Here is a 23,308-nt window from a genome sequence, read left to right as displayed (position 1 = left end):
CTTGTGTTTAAAGTTGAAAAATCAAGAAAAATACAATAAAAAAAAAAAAAAAAATCGGCGTCCCTCAATCCAAGTTTGGGAAATGTAAGTCTGAGAATGCAACCGTCAATCCTTTTTCCGCCGGTAGTTCTTTTGGAGTTCCCAAAACCATGACTCCTTCTAAAGATTCCAAGGAAACTAGTTTGTCCAAGTTGCGATGCTACAAGTTCCAAGGTTTCGAGCATTTCCAAAGTTCGTGCCTAAATAAACGAGCCGTGACATTACCGGAAGCTATGAAATTTCAGGACGAATTGGTAGAAGAAGAAAAAAGACAAAGTTCCATCTTTGAGGAAGAGGTCGAACATGAAGAAGAGGAGAATGGAAGCTACGAAGCTCCCGTCTATGACACGTTGTTGGTCCTTCGGGAATTACAAGAAAAGGTGACACACAAAGAGGCTGACCAAAGAACTCAATTGTTTCATACTAAATTTTTTGTAAATGATAAATGGTGCGGTGTAATAGTGGATGGTGGTAGTCGTACTAATGTAGTATCAAGCAAAACGGTGGCAAAACTAGGATTGGTCACCATGAATCATCCTAAACCTTATGCGCTCCATTTGCTAGATGACAATAAAAATATAAAAGTAACAAGGCAGGTAATGGTAGGTTTGACAATGGGCTCGTACAAAGATGATATGCTTTGTGAGGTGGTTCCCATTAATGCCTATCACGTACTTGTGGGTCGTCCTTCGCAATATGATCGAGACGTGACTAATAGAGGGAAGGGAAATGACTATTAATTGAAACATAACACCAAAAAATCATACTAAAACCCATGTTGTCGCAAGATATCCTCTCGGTAAATACTAAAGAAAAGAAACTAAATCTTGCAATTTTCGCCACTGAACGAGAGGTTGAAAAGAAGATTGACGACAGTGGCATGGTGTACCTAATGGTAGCCAATGATGGTGAGGTGGGAACTCCTCTCTGTGATGATGTGGCACAATTCTTACAATGTTTTAAAGATGTGTTCCCTAAAGATTTACCACCAGGCTTGCCACCGATTCGTGGCATCGAACACCAGATCGATCTCATCCCAGGAGCTCCATTACCTAACAAGGCGGCCTATCGGTGCAATCCTGAGGAGATGAAGGAGTTGCAAAGGCAAGTTTATGAGATCGTGGCCCGGGGATATGTTCGAGAAAGCCTTAGTCCATGTGTCATACCAGTATTGCTCATACCCAAGAAAGATGGAACGTGGAGGATGTGTTTCGATAGCAGGGCGGTCATCAACATCACCATTAAGTATCGTTTCCCGATTCCCCTACTTGACGACATATTAGATGAACTTCACGGGTCAGTTATATTTTCAAAAATCGACTTACGAAGTGGGTACCATCAAATCCAAGTATGTGAAGGGGATGAATGGAAGACGACGTTCAAGTGTTCAAGACCCTAAGAGCCCATTTGAAACAAGTGTTCGAGATCCTATGAGCCTAAAAACTCTATGGAAAAATGGAGAAATGCTCATTCTTCGTGGACGAGGTGAAGTTCTTGGGGTATGTGGTGTCCAAAGCGGGTGTATCAGTGGATCAAGACAACATCGAACCCATCAAGACGTGGCCGACCACCAAAACCATTAGTGACGTTCGATAGTTCCATGGCTTGGTGTCCTTTTACCGGTGTTTCATTTGTGACTTTAGTACGGCGACGAGTCTGATTACCAATTGTTTGAAGAAAGGTGCTTTCGTGTGGGGAGTGGATGCCCAAAAGTCATTCGAGTTGATTAAAGAGTGATTGTTTTCTGCTCCTGTTTTGGAGCTACCCGATTTTTCCCAACCTTTGAAATAGAGTGTGACGCAAGCGGTGTGGGTATTGTTGCCGTGATGATACAAGCCAAGCGACCCATTTCTTACTTCTCGAAGAAATTAGGGGGAGCTCATTTGAACTATTGCACCTACGACAAGGCAAGGAGTTTTATGCCATTGTGCGGGATCTAGAACATTGGAGCCATTATTTACGTGCTAACCATTTTGTTTTGCATTCAGATCACGTGTCACTGAAGTATATCAATGGCCAGAAGAAGTTGAGCCCGATACATGCCAAGTGGGTGGAGTTCACAGTCATTCCACTTTTCCTCAAAGTACAAAAATAGAAAAAGTAACATGGTCGCGGATGCACTATCTCGACATTATGCTTTACTGGCTACACTCGATGTTCACTTGCTAGGCTTCGAGTCGTGGAAAGACTATTATGGAAATGATGTAGATTTTGGTAATGTAATAGGGGGTCATAGGGAGAGTACTTGGTGCAATATGGATTCCTATTTAAAGGGAACCGTCTTTGCATCCCGAAACACCCCATCAGGGAGTTATTGATTCGTGAGGCGCATAGGGGTGGGGTAGCAGGCTACTTTGGAATAGTCAAGACTTTAGAGGTGCTGAAAGAACACTTCTTTTGTCCCAAGATGTTGGATGACGTAACAAATATCGTGAGAAAGTCTATGACGTGCCACTTGGCTAAAAGCTCATTCGAATCAGGCATAGATGCTCCCTTACCCGTCCCAGTTCGACCCTGGGAGGACGTTTCCATGGACTTTATTCTAGCCCTGCCACGAACTCATAGGGGTAAAGATGCAAGTATGGTATTTGTGTACAAGTTTTTGAAAATGGCCCATTTTATTGCTTGTCACAAAACCGATGATGCAAGTATGGTTGATGATTTTTACCACTAGGAGATCGTTCGGCTGCACGGGATTCCCAAAACAACAGTTTCTGGTCGTGACTCCAAATTCTTGAGTTAATTTTGGAACACATTGTGGAGGAGAGTCAGGACAAAGATTTTATTCAACACATCACACCACCTATAGAAGGACAGCTAGACCGAGGCCACAAACTGAACCTTGGGCACTTTACTGCGTGTTGGTGATCAAGATACATAAATATTGGGATGTGAAATTAGCGCACGCCGATTTTTCTTATAACCGTTCGCCTACCTATGTAACATGCCATTCTCCCTTTGAGGTTGTTTACGATGTGAATCCTTACTTACCATTGGATCTAATCCCTTTTCCCAGGGAAGAGTTAGTCCACAAAGACTCAGATGCCAAGCTGAAGTCCATGATGAAGCTACACGCTCATCTTCGTGATCGTATCAAAGCCATTAATTGTGACAACCTGAAATTTCTATCTATTCAATAGATCAATTCAATCAAAGTTCGACTCGTTTTGCTATCTTTTAAAACTATTTAGGGTCTATTTGAGTTTTCTAAACCTAGTACAATCAAGGTAGGATCCTAGAAATGGGATAACACGATGCATATCAATCAAACTCAGGCCAAACACTCCAACACATGGAGTGTGCGGCCGCATACTTAAGTGTACGGCCACACACATGTGTGTGCAGCCACACACCCATCCAAGGCACATACTCCTACCTATATATATGACCCTTAGTCATTTTTGAAAACTTTTTCCACTCCTTCAAAGTTGGAACATGTTTTTCTCTCATGTACCATCGAAATCTTCATCTCGATCTTCATAAAAGTAAGTATCCATCCTTTTGATTAGTTAATACATGACCTTAACTAGCCTTTCCCTCTACTTTGATCCATGAAAACACCTTTCTAGTGTTAGATCTACAAAAACACCAATAACACACTATGTTTTGGACCCTAATCACCCTTTCAAGCCTCTATAACGTGTATATACTTGTTATACCTTGTTATATTCCAAGAACACTTGAAGATATACCTGAAAAATGCCATTTCTCATGATCTTCAGGTGTGTACGGCCACACACACCATGTGCAACCATACACACCCTTTTTAGGTCCAAAAATAGCAATGAACTCCATATAAGGCTATAGCATGAAGTAAGAAACCTTCCTAGATGTGTCCTAAGGCCTTAGAATATGGTTTCACACACTTCATGGGGAGTGTGCGGCTGTAGATACCTCCTGGCCTCACACCCTGCCCACACATACACAAATATGGTGTATTTTGACCATACACTCCCATGTATAGCCAAATACCCCTTATATACAATCATATAGGGCTGTAATACTCCAATATAAGTGTTTACTAGTCCCTAAGGTGGTCCAAATTCAATAATTAGTTGTTACAAGCACTAAGTGTATACATATATATGTTGTTATATGGTTAATAGGATTTGTTTGTGCTCAAGTCCGCAATTCACACTTAACTTCCTAAACAGATCTTACAGTCGCATCACTCACTACAAGTGAGTTCATACTCCTTAATCAACCTTTTAAATGATTTTAAATACTTTTATGGGGGGAATACATGTTGAACATCATAGTTATTATATCAATCACAGGTAATTAATAACTATCAATCAAATGGATTTACTATGCTTTCAACTGTTTTATCAAGTTAACTACTTCAACTGTTTATCAAGCTCTTTTACATGTTAAACTATTTACTAAACTTGTTTTTATAAGTTAAACATTTTCCTTTACAAGTTTCAGACTTATATATATCGTTAAAACCATGTCTAATACATATATAGTTATATAAATAAGGTTTGAAGGACTTAGGACTGCCAACTCACTTTATTTCCTATTCCTTATTTGGTTGTGGACTTACAGTACCCTGTTGTTTATCTATGTGTCGTTGGATCCTTAGTTATATATATATTATGTATATATGTATAGATATAAAGACTTTTATCTCACTTCAATACATTCAGTTATACAAACAATTCTACTAGTAAACTATAATAGGTATAGTTTAGGGATATACAACTCATTACTTCTAGTTCAATGAAGCATACAAAGATTCAGTTCATTCATGAGTCAATACTTACTATTATGAGAAACTATACAACTATACTATGATGAGAAACTAAGAGAACTTACTATTATGAGAAACTATACAATGATACTATTATGAGAAATTCTACAATGATAATATTATGAGAAACTATACAAATATACTATGAAGGGAAGCAGATAGAGAATACTATAACGAGAAACAATACATTCAATACATCTAGTACATACAATACATATATAAGTATACTATAACATAAATGTGAACCACTATTTCAGGACATGTCATCACTGTCATGGCCCAATTTGTAGCCATAGTATCCTGGAGTGAGAGCGTGAATTTGCGTATAGATCTATATTGGATTGACTATCATACACCTTTGCTGCTAGCTACAGTGGGACCTGCAGGTCTACGGGTGCCAAATGTCATTACTTCCGACGTCTTTCATTTTCGTGTTTATAGTCGATAGTATGGTACAATCAAATCACATTATACCTTAATAAAAATCCGGTTTAAGGTAGTTACCACAGCAGTAGTTACTACAATACAACACTACAATACTACATTAATTTCCCCTTTGCATTCACTTTGTGATCATTTCACATAAACGATAATGTATAAACTATATTTTGTTAATGATAGTTACACTTGGGAAAATTATACACTTTTACAAGAAACAAACATACAAAACAGTCGAGCCTTGGTAGAAGGCTACTTTTAGTAGAAAATATTGGATTTTCTAGGAGTTAAAAACATTTACAAACATTTATAAACATTCACTTACTTTTACCACAACGTTTACAAACTCATATTTCAAACACTATTACAAACATTTTGATACAAACAATGACACTAAAATACTTACGAAGTCACCAGCTTTAACGCTGATGAACTCTTTCAAAAGAACTTGAATTCTCAGGTCATCAGTAGACAAGTACCGATGCCAACTTTTGAGAAGATGGAGCGCATTCAAGATTCATCTTATATTTTGATTTACATTTTTGGTGTCATATAAACTATATAGAGCACACTTGTATTAAAATACCTTATTAACGCAATGGATGATGTTGTTTACTTGTTTACTATTATTCTTTGTTGTGATACTGTACATGACATCCTCCACCCCAGAATGTTTTCTACCGTTCCGGTTTTGGGGTGTGACATTAATGCATCGTACAAGCAGAAGTCCAACAAGAATAAAAAGGCTAAGATATTTTCGGAAGGCAATTTGGTTTGGGTTCATCTAAGGAAAGAACAGTTACACGACAAGCGAAAGAACAAGTTAATGCCCCGAGCAGACGGTCCTTACAAGATAGTCGCACACATGAATGAAAATGCCTACAAGGTGGAACTCTCGGGAGTACACGGAGTGTACACAACTTTCAACGTCGGAGATCTCTCCCCTTATCTTGATGATGATGGCCTTGCGGAATTGAGGTCAATTCCTTCCAAAGGGGGAGGAGATGATATATGTTTAGACCTAGATAGCCCAATTATAAATGAATTACTTTCCAAGGAGATGGGCTTTACTAATTTGGGCTTTGGAGATTTGTTTTGGCTACATGGAAGTTGTGACCACATATTTTTGGACTTTTTGGTGATCGTGGAAGAAATTTGAACCATTTCCTTGTCATGTGTCTAGCATTGAATAAAATTGACGAGTTTTTGGGAGTTTCTAGTAGTTATTGGCTAGTAGTTAATGAACCAGTTAAATAAAAGCTCTTAATGATGAGCCTTTTCACTTTTGTAACTCATGGCTCCTATCAACTATATATAGGGCCAATTTCTATGAATAAATAATCACCTGAACTTGTTGCAATTTGCTCTATTTTCACATAAGATAGGTCTCCTATCGTGTGCTATGTTTTTTGTCAATAGATACTTGGCATTCAACCTAGTTCTTGCTTCAATAGGTCTTGAGGTAAGAACTAACCCTATCATTTTCTCTACCCTCATAATCTAGTGCTCTACCTCTCTCTTTCTCTCTCTCTCCCTCTCCCTCTCATTCTCTCTCTTTCTCTCTCTCTCTCTCTCTCTCTCTCTCTTTCTCTCTCTCTCTCTCTTCCATCCGAAAATTGACCCCATACACGCATCATTTAAAAGCAAAACCCCCATAGGAATAGCATCATTGAACCGATCGAGATTATCTTTCTCGAGAGCAACATAAAAAGTGGATCCGATTGAAATCCCTACTCAATTAGACCAGAAACAAACCCTCGGATCATAGGACTCGTATATACACCCGAGCAAAACAACAAAGGACCCAAATTTATTGAATTTCTAGGAAATGATTGCAGAGGAATTGATGCAAGGGATGTGAAGCTCTAGAAGTCGAAAGCCTTGTCACAAGTGTTGTCAAAGTATACATCGAGGAAAGAGGTAGACATGGGTGTGGAAGTGCTGGCGAAGACAAAGACACCGCACATTAACCGGGGAAATAGTTGGTTCGCTTGCCGACCATGTTTCCCATAACTGACTTTCCGTTCTCATGTGATTCTATAAATGTGTGATCTCCATGGGAGTAACCACATATAGGTTTAATTGGAAAAGATTTTTTTTAGAGAGAGAAATGTTGGCCCATTTATTTTTAATATTTATTTAATATTAAAAAAATTAAGAAGGGTTCAATATTCTTTTAAATTTGTGGGCTGGGGGAGGGTGGGTTGGGGTGGGGGGGGAGGGGGGGAGGGGAGCGGTGGTGACCAAAAACGAAAATATTTTTTTTAAAATGACCACCAATCTAAAAGTTTAGTGGTTTTGACCTTTTTGTCACAAGATATCCATACCACGTGGACAATTTTTACAGTTTTATCATTACTCTGAGTAATATATAATAACAGTAGAAGTTAAATTATTGAATAATGAATGATATTAGTAAATATAGTGTAACATCCGGATTCCCAGGTATATTATTTTATTAATTTATTTTCGAGTTTGTGGAGGGACTCGGTGAGTTAGTGCTTAGACTCGTCGAGTAGGGTCACGGATTCTCATCTGGGTTCATGACTGGACTCGGCGAGTCCATGAGTGGACTCGGCGAGTCTACGCTGTTTAATGAAACCCTAATTTCCTGGGTTTGGGACTTATTCAAAGGCCCTTAGGGCCGTCATTTGCGGCTACCAAATCCCAGAGAGAAACCTTAAGAGATCTAGAGCGATTTTGAAGAAGGAGAGGCCACTTTTGATCATTTTGTTGGTGTAATTGCAAGAAGGAACTGACCAAGGCAAGAGGAGGCTGAAGGAGGAGCGGTTCTGGTGATTTCAGATTTCAGAGACTTCATCTTGAGGTATTTATTTGGACCTTCTTCACATTTGGTGTTGATTCTTAGAGTTAGGGTTTTCTAACCCCCTTTAGAGAATGGATATGTGGAGCAATTGGTCCCTTCTCGAGTTTATGCCTTGGATCTGGACTCAAAGAGGTCCAAAGACCTTAACCCTTGGAGTTTATGGGTTATTTTGGGAGCCATGAACTTAGGATGTTATTTTTGGGGCTAAATCACCCAGGGGAACCTTTTAGACATCCCATGAGTGTCAATATTCGAGCTTTACGTGTTTATCAGGCTTGGGAAGGTCGGATCTATGGACCAAAGGAACAGATCTGACCTCAGGAGGTCAATTGAGTTTGTGCATGGCATGAACTCGGTGAGTCGAAGGGCAGACTCGGCGAGTAGGGTTAGTGTTTCCTATAAATCACTCAGCGAGTAGACCCGCCGAGTTGGGGGAATAACTCAGTGAGTCAAAGAGGGATTAGAGGACTGGGGTTCAAGGCAGAACTCGTCGGGTTATTCTTGAGACTTGGCGAGTTGAGTCGGGTAGCCCTGCGATTCATGCCAGGTGTGACTCGTCGAGCAAGGGAAGGGACACGACATGACAAGCGAGACTAGGGAGTTAGTGGACACGTGTAGACTCGTCGAGTTGCCCAAGTGCACTCAACGAGTCGGGCCAAAGTTTGACCATTCACTTTGGTTAACTTTTTGGGCTTGGTCAACAATGAGGGCCTTTGAGCCAAAGGAGGGGTAAAATGGTCGTTTACCATTCTGAGGGTGCCAAGAGAGGGTTGAGTCTAGTCCTGAGAATTATATTTATGAGAGTATTACTTTATGTGATTAGGTGGAGGCTAGCTCGTATTTCTACCGAGTCAAAGATTTACCGAGACATATGAGGTAAGTCTTCTCACTATACTTTAGCTTGAGTGGTAATTAGAGTCATGTGACAGAGTTATTGTATTCTATTGATGTGATGTGTTGCACTGCATTATTTCTATGTGATTTATGCCATGCGTATATCATAGTATATCCGAGTTAGAACCGGAAGGTTCACAGAGTTAGGACCATAGAGTCCACAGAGTTCGGGTCCAAGGGCCACAGGGTTATAGCCTCGAGTGGCTAGTATGTGTTATGTGTGGTATTTTGGGAACTCACTAAGCTTTTGCTTACAGTGTTATGTGTTATGTGTTTCAGGTACCAGTGATGATTGTGGGAAGGCGCCAACATGATTCATACACATGCATGGGATTTATGTATTTTGATCTTGGGAAACAATTTTGTGAAACAAAGTTATGATACAATTGGATTTTGTTAATAAATGTGTTTGAAAATGTGATTTAAAATGCGAAAATTTGTTTTCAATTTTACGGTGTTACATATTGGTATTAGCGCCTTGGTTTGAGGGATTCAGATGCATCTTCGGGCGTATCTGAACTCAAACTGACGATTTGAGGAGAATTTTGATAATAAAGTAAAATTTTAAAGAGTAAAAAGAGTTTTGAGACAAACAGAGCAGAGCCGTGTGAACGAGCAGCCAGCAGCCGAACGGTGATTTCCCAAAATACCCTTACAATAAGTGTTAAAAGATACATTATGCTATGCTATATGATGAATTATGTTATGCATGCTAGAGTAGACTAGGTATTCTTATTAGGACTAGAGTGGCCTGATATATATGATGCCTCAGTCTAAGGGTTTTGCTACTAGAGATGCTTGATAGTGTTTACATAGCAGCAAGGAGCTTTTGAGAGATCTGCTAGTGAGTAGCATAGGATTAGAGATAATAGCATACTTGGGATTTGGGACTCTGGGAGGAGGAATAGGATTGAATGTTGAGTCGGTGTGGTCGGTAGTATTGGGCCCGTACTACCGAAAGCACTGGGTCAGTGCGCAACCCAAGTAAGAATCCTTAGGGTACCAGAGATCAAGTAGGGTTGGGATATCAAGTGTGTGTACATCCGAGAAAATTACTAATATCTTATGTTGTATTTTAGAGAGGCATCATGGTAGGGACACGCCACAGACCAGGGACTAGTGGAGGGGGTGTGAGCAATGAGGAGCTCCGCCAGATGATTCATGATGAGGTGGCTGTTGCCATCCGCAATGAGATTCCAGAGATGTTCGGGTCTATCAAGAACACCCTGATAGAGACATTCGACGAGAGATACGTTGCTCTTTCTGGTGTTGCTGTTGATGCATCCACTGTAGCTGTAGCTGGTGCTAGACCACAGGGTGGTGATGCGTTGCTGTTCCGGGAGTTCAATAACACAAAACCACCGGAGTTTGATGGGACCCGGGACCCAATTACAGCGATGAGGTGGATATCAGACATAGAGGGACGTTTCTTTACTTGCCCATCTCCTAAGCAATTGAGAGTCCGATTCGCACTGAACCAGCTTCGCTTAGGAGCGAAGGATTGGTGGAAGTTTGTGACGGTGCATTATTCGCCTGCTGAGCTTGCTGTGGTGACTTGGGAGAGGTTCACTACTATGTTCTGAGATGAGTACATTCCCCAGGTGGAGAGGGAGCGTTTGGCCCAAGAGTTTCTGACCCTCAAGCAGGGTACTGATTCTGTCACAGTGATTACGAGGAAGTTCCATGAGCGGGCGATGTTTTTCCCAGAGAACATGTCCTCCGAGCAAGCACGTATGAGCCGTTATCTGAGTATTTTGAGGAGGGATATACGAGAGTTCATGGCGAACTCAACGTACCGGACATTTGATGAGCTTCATGAAAATGCCCGAAAGAAAGAGATGGAGTTGGAGACCCAGGGTAGGGAGGAGGTTGAGTCTCAGGGGAGGGATCGGCGACTGGCACAGTCTCAGCCGGCAGCTAAGTGGGCCAAGCCCGCTGATTCGAGATCTGGGAGTCAGAAGGGCCGCACTTATGGCAAGTGCGGCAAGAGCCACGATGGGTGTGTAGAGAAGGGTCTTGCTACAAATGTGGCAAGGAGGGGCATATGGCCAAGGATTGCCCCAATGGGTTTGCAGTATGCTTTCACTTCAACCAGACTGGACACCACAAGGCAGAGTGTCCACAGTTAAGAGGGACAGCCTAGGGAGCACCTCAGGGATCTGCCCCTGCTTCTATAAGAGCTACTGAGAGCCAGCCAGTGAAGGTCGAGGTACCAAAGGCACGAGGGACATCCTTCCAGTTGACTGCGGCGGAGGTCCGCGCAACGCCCGATGTCATGGCTGGTATGTATTCTTTCATATATCTACTTTTATGTTGAGATATTGTGCTTATATTATGATATGTGTAGGTACCTTTCTTGTGAATTTTGTAGTTGCCTTGGCATTATTTGACTCGGGTGCGAGTCGGACTTTTGTATCTTTGGCTTTTAGTCAGCACATCAGTATTAGTCGAGAGGTGTTGAGTCGACCTCTGAGAGTTTCCATAGCTGACGAGAGAGCAGTGTAAGCCACCGAGGTGATCCGAGGGTGTGTACTCGAGATTTTCAGCGTTGAGTTTACGATTGATCTAGTTCTTATTACGATGGGAGATGTTTGTGTCATCGTGGGCATGGACTGGTTGAGCAAATTTGGAGTGGTTGTCGACTGCGAAAGACAGCTGGTGACCATACGAGACCCTAGTAGGGAGGTCTTACAGTGTACAGCGAGGGTACGCGTTCTGGGTCGGCATTTTGTTCAGCCGCTAGAGCGAGGTAGAGTCTACAACAGGGCTGTAATGGATTTGTAGTGTATGTGATGGATACGAGGGTTGCTTCAGAGAGACCGAGATCAGTAGACGAGGTTCCGATAGTGCGTGAGTTCCTGGATGTATTTCCGGAAGAGTTACTGGGTGTGCCTCCCGAGAGGCAGGTTGAGTTCAGCATCGATTTGGTTCCGGGGGTTGCGCATATCGCCAAGGCGCCTTATCGCCTTGCGCCTCTAGAGATGCAGGAGTTATCCTCGCAGCTTCAGGAGCTACTAGGGAAGGGGTTTATTCGGCCAAGAAGTTCGCCATGGGGAGCGCCTATCCTTTTTGTTAAAAAAAAAAGGATGGCTCACACCGGATGTGCATTGATTACTGGAAATTGAACAAGCTGATGGTCAAGAACCGTTACCCGTTGTCAAGGATCAATGATTTGTTCGATCAGTTACAGGGAGCATCTTGGTTCTCCAAGATCGATTTGAGGTCGGGATATCATTAGGTGAGGGTGTGATATGAGGACATCCAGAAGATAGCGTTCAGGACTCGTTACGGGCATTACGAGTTCGTGGTGATGCCTTTCGGGGTCACCAATGCACCGGTGGTGTTCATGAATCTCATGAACAGAGTGTGTAGGCCGATGTTAGATTGCTCGGTGATCGTGTTCATTGATGACATATTGGTGTATTCGAGATCCAGAGAGCGGCATGAGGAACATTTGAGAGAAATCCTTGGAGTTTTGAGATCGGAGAGGCTTTACGCCATAGTCTCCAAGTGTGATTTCTGGTTACGAGAGGTCCAGTTCATAGGGCATCTCGTTAACCAGAAAGGGATATTGGTTAATTCGGCCAAGATTGAGGCGGTGATGAGTTGGTAGGTGCCAAGGTCACCTACAGAGATCAGTAGTTTCCAAGGATTGGCAGGCTATTATCAGAGATTTATCAGGGATTTCTCCAAGTTCGTAGTGCCACTCACCAAGTTGACCTGGAAGGGTGTTGCTTTCTCATGGGGGCCCAGAGTAGCAGGCATCCTTTGAGACACTTCGCCAAAGGCTATGCGAAGCCCCGGTGTTAGCCCTTCCGGAGGGAATGGAGGACTTCGTGGTATATTGTGACGCGTCGCTATCAGGGTTGGGAGTGGTGCTTATGCAAAGGGGGCACATGATAGTATACACACCGAGGCAGCTAAAGCCTCATGAGATGAGGTATCCCACCCACAATATAGAGTTGGGAGCAGTAGTGTTCGCCCTCAAGATCTAGCATCATTGTCTCTATAGGGTCCGGTGTACCATATACATGGATTACAAGAGCCTGAAGTATTTGATGGATCAACCCAACTTGAATATGCGGTAGAGGAGATGGTTGGACGTGGTAAAGGATTATGATTGCGAGATCCTGTATCACTCGGGTAAGGCTAACATAGTAGCCGATGCCCTGAGACGTAGGGTGGAAAGCACCCCAATGCGGGACGTTTGCATGAGATTGACAGTGATGACTTCGGTGTTGGACACCATTCGAGGGGCCTAGGTTGAGGCTGTGGGACCAGAAAACCAGAAGAGGGAGCATGTTATCGGGCAGGTATCGGAGTTCGTTACCGATAGTCGGGGGCTTATGACATTTCAGGGTCAGATTTAGGTACCGTTTGTGGGCGGGACATGTACCATTTTGATGGAAGATGCACATCGATTGAAGTTCTCAATCCATCCCAGGGCCACTAAGATGTATTTGGACTTGAAGAAGGAGTATTGGTGGCCCTGTATCAAGAGGGACGTCGTGTGGTTCATTGAGAGGTGCCTAACCTATCATAGGGTTAAGGCCGAGCACCAAAGACCTCATGGTAAGTTAAAGCCATTAGAGGTTCCCGAGTGGAAGTGGGAGCAGATCACTATGGATTTTATCACCAAATTGCTGAGGACTGTGAGGGGCATCGATGCAATTTGGGTGATTGTAGATAGGTTGACGAAAAGCGCTCACTTCCTTGCAATTAGCAAGAGCTCTTATGCGGAGAGGCTGGCAGAGTTGTACGTGAAAGAGGTGGTGTCGCAGCATGGAGTACCGATCTCGATTGTCTCAGATCGAGATGTGCGTTTCACTTCCAGATTCTGGAAGAAATTCCATCAGGAGTTGGGTACGAGGCTGCATTTTAGTACCGTATATTACCCACAGATCGACGGGCTGAGTGAGCGGACGATTCAGACGCTCGAGGACATGCTCCCAGCATGCGTGTTGGATTTCGGCGGGAGTTGGGACACGTATTTGCCCTTATCATAGTTTTCCTACAACAATAGCCATCATTCGAGCATTGGTATGCCACCCTTTGAGCTGTTGTATGGGACGAGGTGTCGGACCCCCATTTGCTGGGGAGAGGTAAGGCAACGTGTGATGGATAGTACAGAGATCGTGCTTCAGATGACTGAGCAGATACAATAGGTTAGACAGAGGTTGTTGGCCGCTCAGAGTCGTCAGAAGAGTTATGCGGACAGGCGCCAGTGTGAGCTCGAGTTTCAGGTCGGCAACTTTGTGCTCCTGAGGGTCTCTCCTTGGAAAAGAGTGATCCGATTCAGGAAGAGGGGCAAGTTAGGGCCTCGATATATTGGACCTCTCAGGGTGATCGCGAGAGTAGGCAGGGGTAGCCTACCATTTGGAGATACCTGCAGAGTTGGGTCAGATTCATGACACTTTCCACGTGTCGCAGTTGAGAAAATGTATAGCCGATGAGTCGGCAGTGGTACCATTAGAGGATATTCAGGTGGATGTAAGCCTGAACTATGTTGAGAAACCGATAGCTATTAGAGATCGGAAGATCAAGGTTTTGAGGAATAAGGAAGTGCCTCTGGTGCAGGTCCAGTGGCAGCATAGGAAAGGGTCAGAGCTGACTTGGGAGCTGGATCGTGAGATGCGTGAGCAGCATCCACAGATGTTTGCAGAGTGAGACTTCGAGGGCAAAGTGTGATTCTAGTGGGGGAGAATTGTAACATCCGGATTCCTAGGTATATTATTTTATTCATTTATTTTGGAGTTTGTGGAGGGACTCAGTGATTTGGTGCTTAGACTCGCCGAGTAGGGTCGCGGATTCTCATCCGGGTTCATGACTGGACTCGGCGAGTCCATGCTGTTTAATGAAACCCTAATTTCCCGGGTTTGGGAGCTATTTAAAGGCCCTTAGGGCCGTCATTTGCGGCTACCAAACCCCAGAGAGAAACCCTAAGAGATCTAGAGCGATTGTGAGGAAGGAGAGGCCACCTTTGATCATTTTGTTGGTGTGATTGCAAGAAGGAGGTGACCAAGGCAAGAGGAGGCTGAAGGAGGAGCAGTTCTGGTGATTTCAGAGTTCAGAGACTTCATCTTGAGGTATTTATTCAAACCTTCTTCATATTTGGTGTTGATTCTTAGAGTTAGGGTTTTCTAACCCCCTTTAGAGAATGGATATGTGGAGCAATTGGTATCTTCTCAAGTTTATGCCTTGGATCTGGACTCATAGAGGTTCAAAGACCTTAACCCTTGGAGTTTTAAGGGTTATTTTGGGAGCCATGAACTTAGGATGTTATTTTTGGGGCTAAATCACCAAGTGGAACCTTTTAGACGTCCCATGAGTGTCAAGATTCGAGCTTTACGTGTTTATCAGGCTTGGGAAGGTCAGATCTATGGACCAAAGGAGCAGATCTGACCTCAGGAGGTCAATTGAGTTTGTACATGGCATGAACTCGCCGACTCCAAGGGTAGACTCGACGAGTAGGGTTAGGGTTTCCCGTAAATCATTCAGCGAGTAGACCCGCCTAGTTAGGGGAATAACTCAGTGAGTCAGAGAGGGATTAGAGGATTGAGGTTCAAGGCGGAACTCGCCGAGTTGTTCTAGAGACTCGGCGAGTTGAGTCGGGGTACCCCCGCGATTCATGCCAGGTGTGACTCGTCGAGCAAGGGGAGGGGCTCGACATGCCAAACAAGACTACGGAGTTAGTGGACACGTGTAGACTCATCGAGTTGCCCAAGTGCACTCGACGAGTCAGGTCAAAGTTTAACCATTAACTTTGGTTGACTTTTATGGTTTGGTCAATAATGAGGGCCTTTGAGCCAAAGGATGAGTAAAATGGTCTTTTACCCTTTTGAGGGTGCCAAGAGAGGGTTGAGTCTAGTACTGAGAGTTATATTTATGAGGGTATTACTTTATGTGATTAGGTGGAGGCTAGATCGTATTTCCACCGAGTTAGAGATTTGCGGAGACATCTGAGGTGAGTCTTCTCACTATACTTTACCTTGAGTGGTAATTAGAGTCATGTGACAGAGTTATTGTATGCTATTAATGTGATGTGTTGCACTGCATTATTTCTATTTGATTTATGCCATGTGTATATCAGAGTATATTAGAGTTAGAACCGGAAGGTTCACAGAGTTAGGACCAGAGGGTCCACAGAGTTATAGCCTTGAGTGGCTAGTATGTGTTACGTGTGGTATTTTGGGGAACTCACTAAGCTTTGTGCTTACAGTGTTATGTGTTATGTGTTATGTGTTTCAGATACCAGTGATGATCGTGGGAAGGCGTCGGCATGATTAATACACACGCATGGGATTTATGTATTTTGATCTTGGGAAACAATTTTGTGAAATAAAATTATGATACAATGGGATTTTGTTAATAAATGCGTTTGAAAAATGTGTTTTAAAATGTGAAAATTTGTTTTAAGTTTTACGGTGTTACAAATAGGATAAAAATTTAAGGTTAAACTTATGTAAGGGTTATATATATATATATATATATATATATATATATATATATATATATATATATATATAGATTTTTGTTTTCCATAGAACTAAACCTCTCTCTCTCTCTCTCTCTCTCTCTATATATATATATATATATATATATATATATATATATATATATATATATATATATATATATATATATTCGAATAAAAGAAAAAAAAAATGGTAGACCCGATTAAAAACAATTAAAAAAGTTAATTCTACAATAGAATTTAAAAACAAGCCAATTAAAAAAAACAATAATAATAAAAATAAAAAATAAACTCATAAATCCTCATCTCTATTACACAGTCTTCAGGGATAGTATACAGGGATAAGATGGTGGTGGGGTAAATATGAAACACGTTTTATTCGAGCTCGTGAGCTAATGCGTGAATAAATAAATAGAACGACCACTTAAGCGCTAGATTAATATAATGGATAAATCTTCTTAGGAATTAACAAGGAAAATATGTAATTGCAATTGTACTATATTGTGTTATTACACCTTGTATGAGATGGAATGTTCATAACGTTGACTTCAGTCAGCATTGGTTCATGGAAACCGTTTGTTTCAATAGTCAGCGAAATACTCAGCGAGGTCGTTCCAACGAACCAGCCAAATAGGTATAGAGCAACTTTTAAAAAAATAAAAAATAAGAAGTTATCCCTGCTAACATCTGTGATAATCATGCATGAGATGTAAACTGTACATGTATAAGGGTGTATCTCAAAAGGATAGACTACTTAGTTTTAAATCAGGTGGTAGCTTAATATAAAGAAACTAAAGTAATTTATATGGCCTTAATAATTTGGCAAGACAACCTTAATAAGTAATAACCATAATAATTAGGTTATCAGTCGTTTACTCTATTTTTTAGGTCATCAGAAGAGATGAAAAACAAATTCTGTTGATTGAGTTATGACTTGGACTGCATCTTACTTGGTTGAATAATGAGAGGGAAATCATTTTCTCATTTTCTTTCTTGTCTTATATGTATTTAGAAATAATCTAGAAGAACGAAGCTTTGTGAGGGTGAATTCTCGATCGAGAAGTCATTACACAGAGTCTATTCCTTACATTTTTTTTTTTTTTTTTGCAAAAAAATAAAAATAAGATATTTCATGTCTCATACTAATGATTAAAGGGACTAAGATTTATGAAAATTTTAGCGATTTCTATTTCCAATTACATTGTACCACGGTTACCAGTTTTTAAATATTAATAGTTCATCTACATTAAAATTTAAGCCACTAGTAAAATGTAGTGGATGTATTTGAAAAATGAAGTGTGAATCTATTCAAGGGTAATGATGTTTAGGGTTAGAAACAATTCTTTAATCTCCGTAGTGTTCCTTGTGGGGAATCGTGGAAATTGCGTCATGGAATGCATGAAGTTGACATGCTGCACTCCAGGTCATTTTAAAAATATATACAGATCCATTAGAATGTTGGGAAGCATAGAGAATGTTGGGCAAATTATAGTAAATTTCGGGTCAATTCTCGTATTATTGTTGTTGATATAAACTAGTTATGTAGAAAGGCGGTCCTTGAAATTAAATAAGCTCAAAAGATTAGGACCAAGCAGGAGAAAAAAAAAAAAAAAAAAAAAAACATTTACGGTTATTTTAAGTTTTTTATTTTTAATTAAAAAATTATATATATAATATATAATAAAAAAAAAAATAGCCCGTGTGGAGATATCCACTTTACCCTCTCATTGCGTTGCATGTGTAGAAGTAACAGTTACTATTAGTTACATTTATATATACGGTTGAGATCGGTTGAGACTCATAATTTTTCGAGAACGTGAGAACTAAAAGTGGATCGTTGGATTGGATTTAAGATCATCAGGGTAAGATTGTCTGTTACATTTTATTTGAGTATTACAACATCTATACGATTTTCTTTCCAAAATATCTTCTAACCTTCAAAATTATCAAAATCAACGATGAAATCATAACAAATCTACATCGATCGAATAGCTCTTATCTTAAATTCATAAGTTCTTTCTTCACTGATTTCTTTTGTCATTGATTTCGTCATTGAAATAGCTGTTAACGCAAATTCGAGATTGATTACAAAGCAAAATTCATACGATCTGTGATTGATTTCTTTCGAGGTTAGCATGTTATCTTAAATTCATACGATTCATTCATTACCATTAATATCAATAAAGGAAAAACAGATTGCTGAATATTTTACATTTTATTTGTATATTTAACTACAATAGCATTCCGTTTTCTAATACGTTGTTTTATTGAATGTAAATTGAGATTTTTTCAGCAATTTAATGTATTCAGGAAAAATAATTGAAGATCTGCAAAGCGAGATAAATTTTTAGTAGGTAATGATTCATAATTTTATTAATAATAAACGTATAGCATTGATATTTATATTAAAGTCACATATGAATAATATATGAATCACATATTCATATATGAATCATATATAAATCATATGTTATTCATAGTTGATTCATTAAAAATTCATGTGATTTATACCTGAATTAGAAGATATATCAGTTGTCCCCAGTTCAGGCCAAGCTACACTTTCAATTTCTAGGAACTTGTTCTTGACAAAGATGTAGTACATGTGATTTACTCATGATTTACATGTGAATTACATGTGAATTACATATAAATCCCATGTACTACATATGTGATTTACATGTTATTTACATGTGAATTATTTAATTCATATGTGTATTGTATGTGATTTACATGTAAATCACATGTAATTCACATGTAATACACTTGTGATTTCCATGTGAATCACATGTGATTTATATGTGAATTACACGTGATTCACATGTAAATCACATATAATTCATTTGTGAATTAGATGTAAATGACATGTAATTCACATATGAATTTACATGTAATACACTTGTGATTTACATGTGTATCACATATTCACATGTACTTAGAATATAAATCACATGTAATTAACATATGAATTTACATGCAATATACTTGATATTTACATGTGATTCATATCTTAATTACATGTGATTCACATGTAAATCACATACAATTTATTTGTGAATTACGTGTAAATCACATGTAATTTATATCTTAATTACATGTGATTCACATGTAAATCACATGTGATTCATATATGATTTACATGTTATTTACATGTGAATTATGTAACTCATATATGTATTGTATGTGATTTACATGTAATTCACATGTAAATTATATGCAATTCATATATGAATTCACATGTAATACCCTCTTCATTTACATGTGATTTATATGTGAATTACATGTGTTTCACATGTAAATCACATATAATTCATTTGTGAATTACATGTAAATTACATGTAATTCACATATGAATTCACATGTAATACACTTGTGATTTACATGTGTATCACATATTCACATTTAAATTAACATATAAATCACATGTAATTAATATATGAATTTACATGTAATACACTTGAAATTTACTTGTGAATCACATGTGATTCATATCTTAATTACATGTGGTTCACATGTAAATTGCATAGAATTCATTTGTGAATTACATGTAAATCATATGTAATTCATATCTTAATTACATGTGATTCATTTCTTAATTACTTGTGATTTACATGGAATCACATGTGATTCATATCTTAATTACATGTGATTCACATGTAAATCACATATAATTCATTTGTGAATTACATGTAATTCAGATATGAATTCACATGTAATACACTTGTGATTTACATGTGTATCACATGTAATTCACATATGAATTCACATGTAATACACTTGTGATTTATATACACTGATGATAAATAAATATATGATTTTAATAGGTGATGCTGATAAAGAATCTACTGAATTTAACATAAAAAAATAACGATATACATGTTGAAGATGCATTTTTCAAAGATATTATTGAACAGGATGAGCAAATTTCATCGACATCTGATTGTAACTAAAGTATTAGTTTGATTTTAAATGACGTGTTTTCCTATATATGATTTGATTTAATATTATTTAATTTGCAGCAAAACATTTTGAATCAGAAGATGAAGATGAATTAAGATGCATAGAAGTAAATTGTCCTTGTAGCAAAAAAACGATTGAGTGGATCCCAAGAGTTGATGAATCATTCCTGCCAAAGAAAGATATGGTGTTTGAAACATTAGACCATGAAATTCAGTTTTACCAAATATATGCAAAGAAAGCAGGATTTGATTGCAGACTTGCATCAAGTAAAAATATTAATGGTTTTTTACAATACAAGTATATTATATGTAGTAGGTCTGGTGAACCAAATAAAAAAATGATGACACTTTGAATGGAGTAGAAGGCAAACAAAAAAGAAAACATCCAAGCCAAATGATGTCTTGCAAGGCAAAGATATGTCTCCAATTTATAAAAAATACTGATCGGTTTTTCATTAATACATTTGTTGAAAAACACAACCATGAGCTCTACAGCAACAGTATAGTGCACATGTCAAAGTCGAAAAGAAAGTTGGATCATTATGACAAGATAATTATAACTCAGTTAAGAACATCAAATGTAGGAGCAAGCAAAGCACATAGCATGGTTACTGGTTTAAAGGGTGGTTACAGTAAATAAGGAGCAAAGAAAATCGACTACAAAAAAATTCAAGATACTTAAACTGCTATATAGGAGATACTGATGCAAATATGTTGATAAATCTTTTAACACAACGATGTAAAAAATGTTAACTTTTTATTACAATGACGTAAAAGTTCAAACAACTTTGGAAAATCAACATCTTCCAAAAGCATGTGCTCAAGTCGAGCATATCATTGAAGGAGAAAGACTTCATAAACTTCTGAATGATTTGAGACAATCAAATTACAGTGAGCAAGATATCATTTCGATTCTTAATATCACCAAAGAACAACTTAAGGAATTTGATGACTTCTTTCATAAATCAAAAGAAATCCCAAATGTATATTTTTAAAGTTCTGAGTAAATTTTAAATTCTAATAAGACAACTAACATCTATTTTTTTCTATACTAGAATATGTCAGAAAAAGGAATTGGTGAAGAAGAAAAGAAAGAGGATAATGAGGTCGATAACAAAGAGCATGTGGATTACACAAATGAGGTCCATAAGTCAGAGGAAGGAAGATCTAGAAAAACTTCTAAAATGATCAGAAATAGAAAAACTTCTGAAAGGATCACTGAGAACAAGTTAAAAAATTTGTAATAGAAAAAAAGGAACAGGAATGTCTAAAAACAAAGCTCTTATTATCCAATACAATGTTAGGATTTAATTAATTATATGGGCTATTTTGGCAAAAAATTTAGTATGCACCTTATTTTGTAAAACACTATAATGACTACGTTTAACAACTTTTGGTAAGTTATGCAAGTTTTGCTAATATATATTGTGTTATCATCATCTTGAAAATTGCTAATACATTTGTGATTTACATGTGAATTACAAAAGTGAAATATATGTGAATTACATGTAATTCATATGTGACTTACATGTAATTTACATGTGAATTACATGTGATTTACATGTAAATTCACAAGTAATTCACTTGTAATTTACGTGTGAATCTCATGTAATTCATATGTGATTCACTTGTGATTTACATATGAATCACATCTTATTACATGTGAATTACATCCTATTTACATCTGATTAATATGTTATTCATTTGTGATTTACATGTGAATTACATCTTATTTACATGTGAATCACATGTAATTCATATGTAAATCACAAGTGAATCGCATGAATTACATGTCATTCACATGTAAATTACAAGTGAATTACTTGTGAATTTACATGTAAATCACATGTAATTCATATGCGAATTACATCTTATTTAACCACCAAACTACCACCATCAAATGTTCATATACATATATAATTATCATCTAATAAAACTTATACCATATAATAAAACATATACAATATAATAAAACCATCAACATACCTATACAGTCTCATTTAGACAAACTTCTCTCTGAAACACCTCACAAGCTTTTGTCCTAATGTTTATGAAACCTAAATCAAATTTCTCATATAATGATTTCAATAATCAAAATACATATTAACAAACATGAAGATCATAGCAATTTTAGTAAAGATCATACCCAATGAATCTGAACATCGCATTTAATCATACGATTAATGAAAACATAACGATAAAAAGAACATAATCAATTACAAATGCTAAAAGCTGAAATGAAGCCTGAAGATTGCCTTTAATCATAGTGAAAACATTACTAAATAGATCATTAACATACAATGGTTATGCATTTACAAAAGGATAAAGGTAAACAACAACTAATCATCACAATAACATCAACAAAAAAAATATTTGTTGGGTTTGGTTTTACATAAAAAGGATTTCCAACATCATTCTACACACTACCATTACAATGTCAACAACACTCACACAACCGTAAAAACAAACATAAAAAAATTTTACTACTACTACTACTTTCTATCATAACACCATATGTCAGACGCTCAATTTCTCAATTCTTGTTTGCATAATATTCATGTAAGTTGAGAAGAGAAGACTATTGCTCGAGTAAATGGTGTCTAACCAACAACTCTGGTATTCCCATTGCTGAAATGCTCTCACATCCAAATACTTCCTTCAGCTTGTCATCACACACAATCATCACTGAATTTCCAGGATCCTATCATTCAAAAAAACCAAATCAACTACACTTCATCCCTTTTTAACACTATTATTGTTACTTATTCTTCTATTATCATATTTTCAGACATGCCAACAATCAATTAAATTATTAAAATAATAGTCGATGAATCTGTCGATAAAAAATGTGTAATAATCATTTGGTAATAATCAAATTAACAAATATATTACTAAGATTTATTGATACAAATCACCTATTTCATGTC

This window comes from Lactuca saligna, chromosome 1 (genome assembly GCF_052625555.1).
Source record: "Lactuca saligna cultivar CGN05327 chromosome 1, ASM5262555v1, whole genome shotgun sequence".
Classification (NCBI taxonomy): domain Eukaryota; kingdom Viridiplantae; phylum Streptophyta; class Magnoliopsida; order Asterales; family Asteraceae; genus Lactuca; species Lactuca saligna.
The sequence above is the reverse complement of the archived record's forward strand: the minus strand, read 5'-3'. Positions refer to the sequence as shown.